A 13,632-nucleotide genomic window follows, 5' to 3' on the forward strand; every position below is an offset into this window, starting at 1 on the left:
TTGTATAATTTTCTAGGAGGCTAAATAGGATGTCTTTGGATCATCCTTATGATTATTTTGAGACTCTTGTGATGGTTTTGATTTTAAGATGACTAGTAAGGAAGAAATCATCAAGTAATGGAGAAAAATTAGTTTCTCTATATACACAGCTGCCATATGTCTCTTTAAAAACATTCCTGTAACTTTATCATTCATGTTCTCTAGTGTCTTATTATTTCTCAATATTAAAAATAATTTATACATATCAGTATAAATTTTGCAATAAGTATAGTATTATAATATTTTATAAAATAAGTATAAAATTTTATACAAGAGGTATAGTATTCTATTATTGTAATATTGTGAAAAAACTACTGCATAAGAAACCTCTCTCTCCCCAAATTAGATGAGCTGTTTTTAACCAGTATCCTTGACTTAAAATACCTTCCTGATACCTAACTCAGTCCTCACAATTTCACCAAAGCAAATACCCTAAAAACTGTCAACTTGAAAATCTGTTTAATAACTAGAGTGTACTCCTATTTATTAGGAAGTGATTGAAGGGATTTTTACTTCTGCGCCTGTCATACTAACATGACCAACACTTTAGTAAGGGATAAGTAAAGTAACTTATTATTACAACTAGATGGAAACTTTATTAAGGAGACGGCATTATAATTTTTATGACTAGTAGGTAGAACACAAAAATGAGCCTCATTCTGTTTAAAGATAGCAAGAGAAGATATGATATTTGCAGAAATGATCAAGGACATGGTGGCTTCCCAGAAAATGTTGTCAGGAGACTGAGTCTTTCTTATGGAAAAGGATGAGTATTAATATGTCGGTCCAGGCAAGGCGGGGAGGAAACCTAGATGAGGAAGACTTGGTTCCTTAGGTCAGAACAAGCTCTACTCAGACCTTGATTCCATCACCCAGTTCTTCCCTGCTTCAGTTTCCTTTTCTACAAAGTGGAGACATGACTTATCTCACAGGAGAGCTGCTATGAAAATGTTTTTGGCTTTATAGAATGTGCATGATACTTGGAGCCTATAAAGATAGAAAATCTAGAAGCCTCAAAGAAATTTTCTTTGCTCCCTAAGTGGATAAATTTGGTTAATTGTGGTGGGGTCTTGTTACCTTTCCTTTTTGAAAATTTCCCCTCATTTCAACCATCTCCTCCCTGCCCTTAAAGGCACCAAAAGAGCCTCTGGCCTCAGATACGCACTGTCGTGAAGCACAGCAGTACCATGAGCTGGAAGACCACAGGATAGGGCAATCTGGATACAAAGTAATGATGGCAGCAGCTCAGGCATCTGTGCACATTCACTGATGCTTTCCACTCTGTAGCACCTTGAATTAGTGGGTGTTCAAATATTTGTTGAAAGAATAAATCAATGTCAGATTCTGGGTATATGTCTCAACTTTCCTGTCTATTCTTCTTAACTAAGAGGTCCTCTTGATTCAACAGTGTTACTAGCCTGGCTCTTTTTTCTACAACATTCCCCGGTTCTAGTCTCCACTCCCCCTCACTTTAGAGCTTTTTTCTAAAGTAAACAATAGTTAACCATTTATAACTTAATAATTAGGAACAGCACAGTTTCTCTGGTTTAAGAAGCAATGTTCTCATTCTTCAATCTAAAATAAACTTAGAGAAAGATGGAAATGGTTTGGAACTGGGGAAGAAGGGAATAAGGGAAGTAGTTATTTTTGGAGTGTATTAACTATTTGTAGAAAGTGGCATATTTTAGTTAAATCTGACTAAGGAAATATAAGCACTGTTGAAAGAATGTCTGTTAGAATCTTGATTTTCAAATGAACTAGCTGGGCAAGGTTAGTTAGACTGAGACAAGGTACAGAATCTCTGAGGGGGGAGAGTAAGAGGCAAAGGAAGGCTGGCGGTAGAGCTGGAGTTTAGTCAGAATAGAGCAGCAGCTCTCGAGGGGGGAGTACGTCAGAATCCCCTGTCTGGGGTGAGGCCCAAGAAATGGCATTTCTAACCGGAATGTTGAAGTTGTTGGTTTGGGGACCACACTTTGAGAACTGTTGCAGCACAGGATGCTCACAAAGATACAACCAACCTTTAGTCCTCAACTTAGTTCAGTTGCCTGCCACAGGTTAAGGCTGTGTTATGTGCGTAAACAAGCTTTCTTTGCCACCTTAGTAAGTTCCACAATTTGATTAAGGAAACTCACAAATATGGAGGGAGTGATAATCTCCCCATTTTACCTAATAGTAAAAGGCATTTTTAATTCATAGCTGCAGTCACTTTGGGTAGCAATGCCAGAAGGCTGTCAGGGTCTTACTGAAGCCATCTCACCAGGTCACAGAAATGCAGCTAATTGACTGCTGCTGTGGCCAGCACATCTGAAAACAGAGAGCCCCATTGTATAGCCCTCAATGAAAATACAGCATGTTGCCTCGAAATGGCCAAGGAGTTGGCCATGCCCAGTACAGATAACTTAGATAAATCACAAACCAAAGTAGAAAAACAGGGTGCTTTTAATTAATAGCACCCAACAATATTTGGTGAGTTTAATTGAATCCAGGTTGATCAGGAAATGGGTACAAGAGCTCAAAGAACAAGTTTTATTTAGAATTTCAAGGAGGAGACTTAGAAACAAAACAGTAATGGTGAAAGAAGCCCTCAAGAGACTCTTTTTTTTTAATAATTTTATTTTTTAATGGGGCAACATCAATAAATCAGGATACATATATTCAAAGATAACAAGTCCAGGTTATCTTGTTCAATTATGTTGCATACCCATCACCCAAAGTCAGATTGTCCTCTGTCACCTTCTATCTAGTTTTCTTTGTGCCCTTCCCCCTCCCCCTTTCCCTCTCCCTTTACCCCTCCCCCCGTAACCACCACACTCTTATCAATGTCTCTTAGTTTCACTTTTATGTCCCACCTACATATGGAATAATGCAGTTCCTGGTTTTTTATGATTTACTTATTTCACTTCGTATAATGTTATCAAGATCCCACCATTTTGCTGTAAATGATCCGATGTCATCATTTCTTATGGCTGAGTAGTATTCCATAGTGTATATGTGCCACATCTTCTTTATCCAGTCATCTATTGATGGGCTTTTTGGTTGTTTCCATGTCCTGGCCACTGTGAACAATGCTGCAATGAACATGGGGCTGCATGTGTCTTTACGTATCAATGTTTCTGAGTTTTGGGGGTATATACCCAGTAGAGGGACTGCTGGGTCATAAGGTAGTTCTATTTTCAGTTTTTTGAGGAACCACCATACTTTCTTCCATAATGGTTGTACTACTTTACATTCCCACCAACAGTGAATGAGGGTTCCTTTTTCTCCACAGCCTCTCCAACATTTGCTATTACCTGTCTTGTTAATAATAGCTAATCTACAGATGTGAGGTGGTATCTCATTGCAGTTTCGATTTGCATTTCTCTAATAGCTAAAGAAGATGAGCATCTTTTCATATATCTGTTGGCCATTTGTGTTTCTTCCTGGGAGAAGTGTCTGTTCATGTCCTCTTCCCATTTTTTTATTGGATTGTTTGTTTGTTGTTGAGTTTTATGAGTTCTTTGTATATTTTCCCTCAAGAGACTCTTAAGATGTTCAAGCTCATTCCTGTGTCTCAACAGATGAATTTACATTATTCAGAAAGCTGACAACATTGTAGGTTAAAAGTGTGTGTGAGTACATAATTTCTGTCATAAAATTGTGGCAACCACAGCACAATTTAGTAAAAGAAAAGAGAATAGAAAAAAATCACACCCTGTTACCCTGCCTCTTTACCATAACTGTAAATAATATTTTTTTTAGTGGTTTTCTTTCTATATATATTTAAATATTGTACTTAAATTTAAATACATTTTATAAGTTTATATAATCATAGTGATCAGATAGCTTGGATTCAAATCCTGACTCCAGACATTTCCAGCCCTGAGTATTGCATTTGTCAAGTGGGGAAGGTAAACTTGGTTCATAGTATTGCTGTGAGGGTTCAGTGAAATGGTATATGTCAGTTTCTCAGCACAGAGTTGTGTCAGCACCAGTGGTGCAGTAGTAGGATTCAGTCTGTTCACACCAGTTCCGCAAAACAGATACCTAATTTTGGGATGAGTTCGGTGAACCATTTGCTAAAATGGCACTTGTAATCAGGGTTCTCTCTTAAGGTGGGCACCTGGGCAGCTACCCAATGTGGAAATTACAAATTTAAATTTCTTACTTCTTTTTAATGTTCATCTGTACAACAGTGTATTCTAAGCGCCCATAGTAATGTTCATTCCGTCTATAGGTGAAAAAAAATTGCACGTGAGGATGCCAGTCAAGAAGCAATATGGCAATATCTTAAATAACAGTTTTATTGTTTTTTTCAGATATTATTTAATATTTTTATTAATATTTTAAAACTCTTTATTATAACATACTCCAGTTTTGTGTACCTCTTTTATTGTTCTTATTTAAGTATTAAATGCATGAAATAATAAACCACCTTTCGGTATATCGTTTTTATATACTTAAAATGGTCATTAGGGTATAGAACTGGTTGTTAAATTATTTGAATCCCACCACTGGTCAGCACTCAATGAATCCTGGCTTGATTTTCTGTTCTCACTAAAAAGTTATATCAACCGTCCACAAGCTAAATAATTGAGAAGTTTTTCTCAACATCTAGAAGCATACCTATTTTAATTTCATGGGTTTGGTAGTTTCATTCCACAAATTCTTCTGTGGTTCAGCCATTGCTTTCAAGATCTTTGACCAGCTTGTTGAGAAATCTTATTACCTGGGTTTTACTCAGAGATTAAACTCATCATAGAGGAGTCAAAGCCAAAATATAGAGATTATCATTTGTTTTGAGAGGTTGGTTTAGCTGCTCTTTAGCTAGATTGTATGGCTTTGCTCCAAGACCATAGATAATAACCACCATATTGCAGGCACCACATGCAGACTTCTTGATAATGTGTTGCTAGGAAGATGGGTGAGAAACCATAGGCGGAGAGGTGGAAATCTTTCACACCTGCTGGAGAACAGCCTCAAATTCAAGCTCGGCCAAATTTACATCTGCAGTCTGAACCTATCATTTCTGCTCCAGATCTGTTTATTCAACCGCCAACATAACCTCCTCTTGGCGTCCTCTTTAGGCCTGCAAACTCAGTATGTCTAAACCAAATTTTCAATGCCTTGAAGTGCTTTTTGCCTGGTATTACTATAGCTACACCATCTTTTTTTTTTGGCTATTTTTGCATAGCGTTTTTTCATGGCATTGTCAATAGTTTATCTAGGCATTTACCCAAGTGAACTGAAAGAATATGTCCATGTAAAGACTTGCACATGACTGTTTTATAGCAGCTTTATTTTTAATAACCAAAACCAGATACATCTCAAAATAATTAGGCTGAGTAGAAAGAGCCAGATAATAGAAGAAGTAAACTGATTCCATTTTTATAAAATTCTAAATAATACAAACTAACCTATAATGACAAAGAAAATTAGTGGTTACCTGGGGTGGGGGATTAAGAGGGGCTTGATGGAACTTTGTGGTTGACATGATGGTTTCTTGAGTCGAATTTATAAATATACTTGAAGTATGGGAAGTATACTGCATGTCAAAAATACTTCAACAAATCTGTTAAAAAATGAAGTATGTCTCACCTGACCAGGTGGTGGCGCAGTGGATAGAGCATCAACCTGGAATGCTGAGGACCCAGGTTCAAAACCCCGAGCTTGCTGGCTCGAGCATGGATTCATCCTACTTGATCAAGAGGACACTGCCTTGAGCAGGAGGCCATAAACATGACCCCATGGTCGCTGGCTTAAGGTCAAGGTTGTTGGCTTGAGCAAGGGGTCACTGCTTGGCTAGAACCACCCCCGGGGTCAAGGAACATATGGGAAAGCAATCAATGAACAACTAAGGTGCCACAACTATGAGTTGATCTCTCTCCTTTCCTGTCTCTGTCCTTGTCTGTCTCTCTCTCACTATAAAAAATACATATATGTCTCTGAAAAGTAGCAAAGTTTTTTTGTGATTTGATGATTTTTGTTTTTTAATTGGAGAATTTATCTTATTATATTTAATATAATCACTTATATAGGTGAGTTTAAATGTATAATTTTACTACTTTTTCTTTTTTTAATCTGTCTCTTGTTTCCATAGACATTACAACAATATCTATTGGACTTATTAGAATTCTAATATTAATTGATACTTTAACCACTTCCCAAATAGTGCAAGAACTTTTGAACATATGAACCCCATTCACCCCTCTCACCTTTTGTGTTGTTGAGGTATATTTTAATTCTACATATACTTTAAAATCCGTATTACTGTCATTATTATAATTACTTCATATAGTTACTATCACTGAGTTTTACTTATGTATTTACCCTGCTGGTATATTTCATTGTTTTCAGCACTTCTGTGCTTCCATCTGGGATCATTTCCTTCTGTCTGAAAAGCTCTCTTTACTATTTCTTTTAGTATGGCTGTGCTGGTAATAAATTCTCTCAATTTTGTTTATCTGATGAAGTCTTTATCCTTTATTTATGAAGGTTATTTTCACTGGGTAGAAAATTCTAGATTGGTAGTTTTCTTTCAGCATATCAAAGATGTCATTGTATTGGTTTTTGAATTTTCTTTTTCAGTGGGGAAATCAATTACTAGTCTTATTATTACACTTTGAAGTAATATGCTTTATTTTGTCTTTATTATGTCTTTGAAGTTATTTCTTTATTATGCCTTTTCCCCAGATTTTTTCAAGAACATTTAAAATTTCTCTTTGATTTACAGAAGTTTTACTGTGATGTATCTAGGTGGGTTTTCTTTATTGATTCTGGTGGGCATTTGTAGAGCTTTATGATTTTGCATCTTGGGTATTTTTTTTGTCAACAATATTTTTTTAAATATTACTTCTGCTCCATTTTTGTTTCTCCTCCTCTTTTGGGACTTTAGTTTACATGTGCTAGAGCTGTTTCCTTATGTTTTAACACACTTTTCTGAAAAAGAAAAAAAAAACAACCTTTTTTTCTTTGAACAGTTACAAAAAAAAAGCATCAATATTTACAGGTGTTCTTTTAGATGACTGTGCTGCCTCATCAGTCGGTGGTGCTTCTGTCAGGAGAGGACCTAACTTAGAGGGTGATAAATAAGCCCTGGAGAAAGGGATGCCTGAGAGAGACACTGAGGACACTGAGTGATCCTTCCCTAGGCTTGCTGTGGTAACCCTCAAACACTTAATTCATCTAATAAATGTTCTTCTGCAGTCAGAGGAATTTTCCAAGTGAAAGGGATTTGGGACTCCCATGCAAGGAAGAAACATAAATTCTCCAGCTTGTTAATAAGGAGAAAATGTATCTTTGCAGTCATGTTTCCACCTGTTGAATCATCTTTACAGAAGTTGTACATTTATGACATATCTGAGAAGAGATGGAAAATGGAAGAAACTCTAAACCTTAAATACCTATTATGAAGACTCAAGTGGGCAAACTTCTGAGGAATTCACTCAAGACTGCATTGCTCAAAACACGAATGCATGTATGCGTATGTAAGGATAGAAATATATATGTAAATAGATATATAATATATATTATATCATATTATATATATCATATACATATAAAATTTGCTATAGAAATTCATTTTGTAGCCTTATAATTTCAAGGTGTACTTTACTAAAAGTTTCAGAGGACATATACCTCAGAAACAGCCTGAGATCATTCTATGTGGTCCAGGAACTACTCACTCTGGAGCAGTGGTGGGATTCATATCATTTAACAACTGGTTCTCTGCCCTAATGACTGTTTTAAGTATAAAAAAATACCAAAAAGTAGTTTATTATTTAATGCATTTAATACTTAAATAAGAACAATAAAAGAGGTACACAAAACTAGATTATGTTATAAGAAAGTGTTTTAAAACATTAATGAAAAATATTAAATACCTGATAAAAACCAATAAAACTATTATTTAAGATATTTCCATATTGCTTCTTCATTGGCATCCTCACTTGCAATTTTTTTCACCTATGGACGGAATGAACATTAATTACTATGGGTGCTTAGCATACGCTGTTGCACAGATGAACATTAAAAGAAGAGTAAGGAATGTAAATCTGTGATTTCCACATTGGGTGGCTGCTCAGGCACCCACCTTAGAGAGAACCTTGATTGCAAGTGTCATTTTACCAACCGATTCACTGAACTCAACAACACACTACAGTAGTTACCGGTTCTGCTGAACTGGTGTGAACTGGTTGAATCCCTTCCACTGCTCTAGAGCCAGCCCTGTGTTTTGGGACCTTATTCACACCATACACTGAGATCCAGCCCTGTCTTATTTATATCATTCAGAGCTAGTTTTTCTACATACAACAAAATTTAAATCCTGTAATTTTTTTTTTAATATTACAGTGCCCTAACCTTATAATTTAGGAAGTTTGGGGCAGGATATTCTTTTATTGCTTACTTGGTATAAATCATTTCTAGTCCTGAGCAATGACTATTTTATTAGGTTCAATTTTACCATATGTTTGTGGCCACGATTGCCACCCACAAATGTCCATAGTTATTATTTATTACCAGCTGTGTACTTTATACTTTGTATTTACTGAGTGTTTTACAGTCAGGAATTAGTTACTAAATGTAAAATACATGTTTGCTATTCTTTATTCTACCCCTTTCACTATTGTTTAAAACATGTCCGATTCAGGAAAACCCTAAACTTCTTTAAATGCTTTTAGACAAGGTTTTTCCTTCAATCAGTTTTAAAATCCTCCAACCATTTTGGCTGCTGGCCGTAGCAGCATAGTGAGAGGATTTTCTTTCAGGGATGAAAGCCAGAGCAAAGCCTTCCGGAGCTGTTTGGTTTCCTAGCACAGCTGCTGGGGTAGATCACTGTGCTGATTGTTCCGCCTAGAGATTCTTGAGCATCTTTGCCAGTCAGGGCTGGCAGGGTGCCCAGGAGATCATATAGCCTGGCCCCTTCGTTTTACATGTAATGAAACTAAGACCCAGCCTGGTTAACTAATGTACTTGAACTCAAACACTTGGCAAATGGCAGAGATCAGGACTAATTCACCTTTTTCTTTGCTCTTCTAGCTATATCTGCTATAAAGAAACAGGGCAGCCTGATGGTTAAAATAGTTGAGGTAGGAATATGAAAAGCTAATGTCTAGATGTTATGAAATGTTTAAAAAATACTTGAAATGTATTGTCTTCTTTTTCATCAAACCTGATCTTACTCTTTTTATTTATTTTTTTCAAAATATGGTTCAAAAGTCCTCTTATCCCAGAAGCCTCCTAATCATTTTGGGGTTGAATTAGTAACATCCTCCTCTTTGTTCTTGAGACACTGTGCACAATCCTGCATTATAATACTTATTATATTATATTATAATTATGTATTTAATTATCCATCTGTCTTCCTCCTTTCCACCCAGTAGAGCAGGGGTCGGGAACCTATGGCTCGTGAGCCAGATGTGGCTCTTCTGATGGCTGCATCTGGCTCGCAGACAAATCTTTAATAAAAAAAAATAATAACGTTAAAAATATAAAACATTCTCATGTATTACAATCCATTCATTTCCTACCACTCATGTTCATGGTTGCGGGTGGCTGGAGCCAATCACAGCTGTCCTCCGGGACAACATCAAATTTTTATTGGATAATGCGTAATGTACACAGGTCATTGTATGGCTCTCACGGAATTACATTTTAAAATATGTGGCGTTCATGGCTCTCTCAGCCAAAAAGGTTCCCGACCCCTGCACTAGACTAACTTCCAGGAGCAGCTATAGTATCTTCTTGGACTTTAATCCCTAACATTTGGCAAAGAGCCTAGCATTTTATGTGCCCTCTATGTTTTATGAATGAATGAATGAATGAATGAATGAATGAATCAACCACTCTCTCATAGTCTTGCAGAGTGAATGTTATGCTTCATTCGAGACAAAATCACCTGGAGTTGATGGTTTAAAATAAAATTTCCAGGCCACATGGTAGAGATGCTGATTCAGGACTGGAGTAAAGTTGAGGAATCTGCATTTTTATTAAGCAGCTGATTATTTGATGCAAATAGTCCATAGGCCACACTTAGCAAGCTCTGCTCTTCATTAGTTCCACTGGTACTTAGTCCCAACTGTGTATATCTCAATTATCTGTCCATCTGAGTAAACACTGAGCTTTGCTACCCACCCCCTTCCACAATTCTGACTCCTAGTACGGGTACCAACATTTTAAACAAACTCCAAGGCTCCTTTTCAGTTAAATTTGTAGAAATCGAGATAATGTATTTATACAGCATTTGAGTGGTTAGAAGAAGGGTATCTTAGTTCATCAAGGAAATATTATCACAATATAAATCTAGCATCATGAAAATTATGTTAGACATGTTGAATTTGGTCTGAGACTTAAATGCAGAGGAAATAAACCCTGTATGCAATGCCTGCCTGGACACTAAGCTGAGGTGAGCTCTCGCCCTGGCTGAGTTCTCTTACATGTGTAGGCAGGCTTCCCGCTTCCCTGGGGCTGGTGCAGGGAAAAAGAGGGTTTGTTTAGATACTGGGATGCTAGGTGGTCTTTTGAGAATGAAGTTTCATATCAGTAAACTTAATATCTGATATTTACATGATTTTTAAAAAATCTCAAGTAGTGCACTTATGCCTGCATCTGACTTTATATATATGCATCATTCTTTTTTAATGATGAGCTTAAGCAGCTTTATAGGAGAAAGAGCTGACTGGGGTAGATACTAAACTGCCTTTATATAACTATCAAAAAGATTTCTCATCCTTGTGAAATATTTACACATGAATTAGAAGGTATTTGTATTCAGTTCCACATGTTACTTTTTACTTATAACTTATTTTGTGTGTATGTTTCTATGGGTCAACCTAATTCACATTTTTTATTTTAAATGGTAAAATCATATTTAATCTATTTTATACTATTATTAACTAAGTGTTCTGCCAAGTGTTGGATGGTCTGATTATTTTCAAATATTTGCTATCATATGCAGAGTTCTCATATGCATTTCTGCTCAAATTATATTTTTGTTTGTATGAATTCCATGGAGTATATTCTCCAATGTGAAATAATTAGATGAAAGAATAATGACAGTTTTCTAGTTCTTATTGCATCTTACAGTATTGCTCTCCAGACACAATGAACCAATATAGAACCCACAGGGGTGTGCGGCATGCTGGTTTTCTCACAGCTTAACCAGCATGTAGTTTTATCATTCCAGCCTATTATAGCTAGTTTGAATATAGGTCCTCTCCAGAAATATTTTCTTATAAAGTTCTTTAAGTGATCCAAAGCAATTATTTTCCACATGGGATAATTAATTACTTCCATTCTGAGGACAAAGAGCTCGTTTCCATACAGTTTTGAAGGGACAGATGTAGTTGCCCGTTGTAGAACTGATTCTGTAGAGACAGGAAATAGGATCCGTAGGTACTGGGTCAGACTCAACGTGCCGGGAAAGATCAGTTATATGGATCTGAATAAGAACTTGTGTGAAGAAGGGCTGCAACAAAAATGCCAGCTGAATCTGTTTAAGAAAGACTGGAGAGCAGGATCATTACAATTTCATGATGAAAAAAGTATCGGGGCTTTGGCATAGTATGACAGATTTTGCTGCAAAATGAACACAAGAACCTAACCCATTTTTTATATTCTCACACAATGTCACTTCCTTTCCTGAACATTTTCAGGTATCCCCGTTTCAGGTGGACCCCTCTGGTCTATGACAGGAAGGACTTTAGAATGGCCAGGAAACTAAAATGTGCTACTTTAGAGGTCTTGGGAGGGGGTAGAGCCTGGAGACAGAAGTAACAGGAGCAGCCAGTCTCGTCTGTGAAAAGTTAACTCGGAAATGAAAAAGGACCTTTGCTTGGTTGTCTCAGCATTCTGTGACTCTGGTCATCTTCTTAAGTAAGCAAATTAATGGCTGCCATGCTGGCTTGGGTACCTGTGGTGCCAAACATAAGATACAATTGTTTATAGAAGATGGGCCTTGAGTTTTAGACAGTGGCTTAATCTGTTTATTTTTTTTTTTTTTTTTAGAAATTGGTGACTGTCCAACTTGTAATGAAAATCAACGTATTGAGCACTTGGGATCAAAAGCTGCACCTTTTTCTCCATTCTGGGCTGTCATGCTAAATTTGGCAATTCTTGCCTTCACTCTTGTCTCTATAGAATACTTACACACACAGACACATTTATACCTATATCTGTCTATACCTATCTATCTGCTTTATTTGAAAATAATTTACATACCACACAATTCAGTGGGTTTTAGTATCTTCACTGAGTTGGCATCCATTCACCAGTCAGTTTGAGAACATTTTAAATCCCCCCAGAAGAGACCCCTTTCCCATCAGCAGTCCCTCTCCATTCGCCTCCAGTACTCCCAGACTTAGGCAGCGTGCTCTCATTCTGGACATGTCCTATAAGGAATCATACAACGTGTGTTCTTTTGGTTTAGCTTCTTTCCCTTAACATACTGTTTTTAGGGTTCAACCGTGTTGTAGAATATATCAGTATTTCTCTCCTTTTTTATTGCTGAATAATACTCCATTGTATGATAGTCCACATTTTGCTTATCCATTCATAAGATGATGGGTTGTTTCCACTTTCTGACTATCATGAATAATGAAGCTATGGACATTCATGTATAAGTTTTTGTGTGGGAGTATGTTTTTAGATCTCTTGGCTATATACCTAAGAGCGCTGGGTATACAGGAACACTGTTTAACTTTTTGAGCACTGGCCCCACTGGTTTCCAAAGCAGCTACACCAATGTGCATTCTCACCCACAATGTATGAGTGCCTCAGTTTCTCCATATCATCACCAACACTTGTTATTGCCCATCTTTTTGTTATAGCCATCCTAGTAGTTGTGAAGTAGCATCTCCTTGTGGCTTTGATTTGCACATCCTTGATGGATACTAGAATACATACTTCTTATATTAGTATGTTTTTTATACTTTTATAAAAATAAATAGCATGCTTCAGGAAATTAAAAGAGTACCGTGAATATGGGCTGCTTTCACATATCCTCACATCAGGATGTAAGGGGCCACCACTACTGTGATGTGCTCCGGCCATTTTCTTCCATTCTTGTACCGATCCATCGTTCAGAATACTGGGAAGGAGAGATCATTGTCCTGGGGTGGATTGTGTGCCCACCTCTTTGATTTGTAGTTGTGACCAGGACTAAACAATGTACAACAGAAGTGTGCAGATCCTGAAAGGAAACTGAAGTGCTCTTGAGGTGGGAGAATGGATGCCATAGGCGTATGTCTTGCCTCTCTGGATGTACCACATTGTCAAGGTCGGGAGTCAAAAAGACCTTGTCAGGAACTTCACTAGTGATGTCAGAAGCCTGTGCTAGTAATTATGCCCTAGCACATATTACAGTAGAGAAAGTATAAGTTTATTTATAATATTTAATACTCTATTTTAAAATGATACAATTTAAGATTTATATATTCCTATTTGAAACACAGCATGTTTCAAATACATGATCTCATGTGATCCTCAGTAATCTCTGTTAGCTTCTACAGTGGCCTCATTGTGGTTTACACATTTGTGAGCTGGCCTCAGGAGCCACCAACAACAACCAATTTCCCGAGAACATGTGTGCTGAGTTTCAGACAAATAATGAACAAATGA

The 13,632-nt window shown here is 36.9% G+C and overlaps 1 protein-coding gene across 2 annotated transcripts in view; it reads left to right on the forward strand.

Moving 5' to 3' along the window:
- DOCK8 (dedicator of cytokinesis 8) overlaps window positions 1–13,632 on the forward strand; it is a 246,704-nt gene that overhangs the window by 35,938 nt on the left and 197,134 nt on the right. The gene's annotated exons all lie outside the window — the stretch shown is intronic.

Source organism: Saccopteryx leptura, chromosome 2 (genome assembly GCF_036850995.1).
Source record: "Saccopteryx leptura isolate mSacLep1 chromosome 2, mSacLep1_pri_phased_curated, whole genome shotgun sequence".
Classification (NCBI taxonomy): Eukaryota; Metazoa; Chordata; class Mammalia; order Chiroptera; family Emballonuridae; genus Saccopteryx; species Saccopteryx leptura.